Raw genomic sequence first — 4,524 nt, forward strand, 5'->3', positions numbered from 1 at the left:
TCATAAGTGGGTCCTTTGAATGAGCTACTCTATTGGGGTTTCTGGCCCTGCCCAGGGTCCTCATTACTGCCCTAATCCCCCTTTGCAGAGCACAGATCTTGCCATGATGAATAGAAGTGAGTTACCATCCAGTTAGAGACTTGATCCATTGTAGATGTAATGAGCAGGCTTTTGGAGGCTTTTTGCAGAATCGGGCAGCGTTGATGATTTTAGGCTTGACAAGTTTACATACGCACTAGATCACAGCCCAACAGATATGCCAATTAGCGTGGCCAACCTTCCACATCAGTTGCAACAAGATGTGTTCTTGGGACCAGAAAGCGAACCCAGATCCAGAAGCCCTTGCTGGCGCTCTGGGAGAAGTGAGCCTCAGGGCTGCATGATCTACTGCCCACACCTTTACCCAAGCCCTCCCTTGCCCTGCTTGTCATGATGTTATCTTAGGGACTCTGCTGCTTGGGCCAGGGTGGGAGTGTAGGGAGGTAGTTTCCCTGGGGGCTCCAGAGGAGTGTCCCCCCCAACCTCACCAAGTGGCCCTATTGCAACACACAGGTACCCCTGGAGACAGGGATGCATCTCAGTCCCCTTTTGTCCCCAACTCCAGAACAGGGCTCTATATTAGCAGGTGCTAAATATGTTTGTTGAATGACTAAATGAAGAATGAACCCAACAGATTGAGTGTACACGGGAAAGGCTCTGGAATGTGACACGGGAAAGGCTCTGGAATATGAGTGGAGGTGTGGAAAGCCTTGGCCCCTTCATCTCTTATCTGCCCTCACCTAGGAGACGGCTACTCCCCAGGCCCCTGCACTGAGAGGCGCCAACCTTCCTGTTTTGGCCACAGTTCTCAGGTATTCTGTCTACTAGGCAGGCAGGGGCTGGTAGGAGGAATGACAATGCCTGCACAGCCCGGCCCAGGGTGGGGTCTGCTTGCAAGTTCGGTGGGACGTCTTGGAAAGGAGGAAGGAAGGAAGGGTTGCCGCTGAGAAGAAACTGGCTTTGAAAGTTTTCCTTCCGGATTTTTTTTTTGTTGTTTGCAAGGAGTGGAGATGCTTGGGGAGGCATTCAGGACTTGACCAAAGAGCGAGCTGCATCCCTGGTGTGGTTGTGGTGCAGGTCTCACCCGCAGCCGGTGAGCCGGGATAGTTTTGTCTGGGAATGCCTGCACGCTGGAAGGATGCCACGGACTCTGCTACTGACACCTCTGTAGCCCTTAGAAAAAGACAAAAGATAGACTTTTTTTTTTTTTTCGAGAAAGCACATGTGTTTCATATTATGCATATCCACAGAGCACTTGTGTCCAGATGGCTGGGACAGGAGTCTCCTGACCCATTCTTTCCGACTGTGCAGTTGGGGAGAAAGACCAGGGATCTGGCAAGGTTGGCCAGAAATTCCTATAGGTCAGCTGGAATCCGGTTGGGGACTTGCTGGTGTGAAACATGCACAGACAGTCAAATGAGTCAAAGAGCAAAGCCAACTTGACCTTGCACAAGATCTTCCTTTGCTCCTGAACTACACACCGAGCATGGCAAATGAGGGGGTATGGGAATACAGATTCCTACTTATTAAAAAAGAGACAATTGCTTTTCATTAGGCTTTTCCAGTTACAGTGCATAGGATTGCAGTGACCTCATTTTTGACCATTGGCCAATGCATTCAACTGTCTGGTGGATTAATCTGTTAACTGGGCACCTGCCAGCTGTCTGCAATAGGAACTAGTTTAAGCATATGTTTTAAAAAGTGATAACATTGTTACAGGCTCTGCCTAGACATGGGGATGGAAGCCCAAGCAGGCCAGCATCAGCGCTGAAGTCAGTTTTGGATGACGGACTGTGTTTTTAGAAGCCTTGCTGTCCCACGACTGACCTCCCTCCTGCCCATGCCCACCCCCACCAACGCCGAATCCCGGAATGAATTCGATAGTATTTAAGGGCAAACCGACATGCGCTTAGATTCCCTGAACTTGGGTATGTCGAATCTGGGTGATGTGCCTGATTCTATGGGTGAGGAACAGAGACGTCGGGTGCCTTTGCTGGGTCACATGGAGCCGCAGTTGGAAGCCACTTCTCCCAGTGTCCCGTCCAGTACTGTTTGGCCCATGCCCTGGTGCAGCCTGGAGTCCCACATGCAGCCTGTGTTTAGAGGGAGCTGTGGCTCACACCTGTGTGCTGACTCAGCTGCAGGGAGGACCCTGAGGATGCTGGTTGGGGAGGGGGGCAACCTTGCTGTTCCACAGCCCAACTGCAAGCCACACTTGCCATGTTTAGGGAACCACGTCTCAGTCCTGGGTGTGAAAAGGCTTAGACAATTTGTTCCAAATACCACTTGCTTCATCCCACCTGGTGTCTTCAAGCAGTGGCTGGTTGGACGATGGTGGTTGTTGTGGAGCACCAGGAGGCCGTGGAGGAAAAGGAGTCCTCGCATCCCTGGACTCTTTGCTGGAGATAACTTCTTTTGTAGACAGATCGCTATCACTCAGAGTAAGACAGTTGCTTATCTATATAATTGTAATAATGATAACCAACATTTATTGAGCACTCAGTATATACATCAGGTATTGTTTCGTGTACTGGACATGTATTAGCGTGTTTAGTTCTTAGCACGAGAGGTAGGCACTACGGTTATTCTATTTTATAAGTGGGGAAGCTGAGGCTGTGTATGGTGAGCACCTGCCTATGGTTGTCTTATTGGTAGAGGTGGGAAACAAACCCAGAGCGTCCAGCACCAGAGCCCAAACTCTCAATCCCTACACTTGGTGCCTCCTAAGACTCTCGGGACTCCAGACTCAGGCTGAAGGCCTGGTGAAGGACGGTTGACTTCTGGTTCTTGACTTGACTTCACCTGGTCTTCACTTCCCTTTTCAAGAGGTGATATCATTTATTCCTGAAACTTTGGAAATGCAAAGGAGGTTCTCCAAAGTTTTTGCGGAAGGTGTCCCCACATCTTGCAACATGGATCTCTAACTTCATAAAGATAATTGTGTTTTTCTCTGTAAAACGCAGTGCAGCACTTCTCAGAGAAAGAACATGGAAAGGGAAATCTCTAAACGGGAGGGAGAACATTAATGCTTCCAATATTTGCATTAGAATTCCTTGCTTAAAAGTTATTTTATTCTAAAACATAATGCGTATTGAAGAGGGTATAACACATACATGCTGGTTAAAGAACAGCGAATGTCACTAGTGCCCAGGTTAGGATGCAGAAGTTTGCTAGTCATGAAAGCTCCAGGCAGCTCCTCCCCCAGTGCCTCTGCTTCCATCCTCACCACAAGAAATCACTGACTTTTGGTTCTTCGGGTCCCTATCTTTCTGAGGGTTGTGATATGTGGCAGGTGCTAAACATCCAGAGGGATGTGCTGGGGAATAGAACCGCTCTCTGTTTCTGTGCCTGAGCTCCTTATGGTCATCCTTAGCCCTTGACAGTAGGTCAAAGAGAACAGTTCCATGAGGTGACACAGTAGGTCATGGTCAAGTTCATGGTCAGGATGAACCAAACACATGACTCTGAGATAGGCTCATCCCAGTGTTCTAACCTCAGGTTAAAAATTAGGTGCGGTGGCTCCAGGGAGATTGGTGATGAGGGCCCTCAACATGTAGTCACATGACTTCCGTCTAGGTAGTCACCCTGTACTCATGTGCAGAGCTGTTGGCCCAGGATCTCCATTCACCCTCCTTTATCTTTCTTCTCTGTTGGATCTCCTGTTTCTGAATCCTGTGTTATTCTGATCTGCTATCTCATTTTAATGGAGGTTGTCTTCTAGTAGCTTCTTCTTTCTTTCTTTCTTTCTTTTTTTTTTTTTTAAGAGAGAGAAAGTATGAGTGGGGATGGGGGGCAGAGGAAGAGAAATCTTAAGCAAGCTCCACACCCAGCGAGAGCCCAATCTCACAACCCTGAGATCATGACCTGAGCCAAAATCAAGGGTCAGATGCTTAACTGACTGAACCAGCCAAGTGCCCCATCTTCCAGTAACTTCTTGAGAAAGAGCACATGGGAGATAGATAAATGGTTCGAGACTTTCTGTGTCTGAAAATTCTTTTTTCTGTAGTCACACTCGACTCATAGTTTGGCTGGATATCAAATTCCAGGTTGGAAACGATTTTGTTTTAAACTTCTGATTGCTTGTCTCCTGGCATCCAGTATTGCTTTTGAACAGTCCATTCTGATTCATAACCCGCTACATAATCTATAAACTTGTAGGAAGTTCTTTTTGTTTTCTGAAATTTTAAAATGATAGCCTCATAGGAGGTTCTGTTTATATTATGCTGGGCATTGGGTGGGCCATTTCTGGTCTAGTAATGTATCTTTCAGTTCTGGGAAATCGTCTTAAATTATTTCAATGGTGATATTTTTCTACAGTTTCGTTCTCTCTTTCTGGTACTTTTCTTATTTGGATATTGGTTTTTTATCCCCTTATTTTTATCTTTACTTTCTAAGAGATTCCCTTTGCTCAATTGTCCATTCCTTCAATCAATTTTCTTATTTTGCTGAACTGTTTTTATTTTTTTTTAAAGATTTTATTTATTT

The sequence above is a fragment of the Neovison vison genome, chromosome 6, assembly GCF_020171115.1.
Source record: "Neovison vison isolate M4711 chromosome 6, ASM_NN_V1, whole genome shotgun sequence".
NCBI classification, from domain to species: Eukaryota; Metazoa; Chordata; class Mammalia; order Carnivora; family Mustelidae; genus Neogale; species Neogale vison.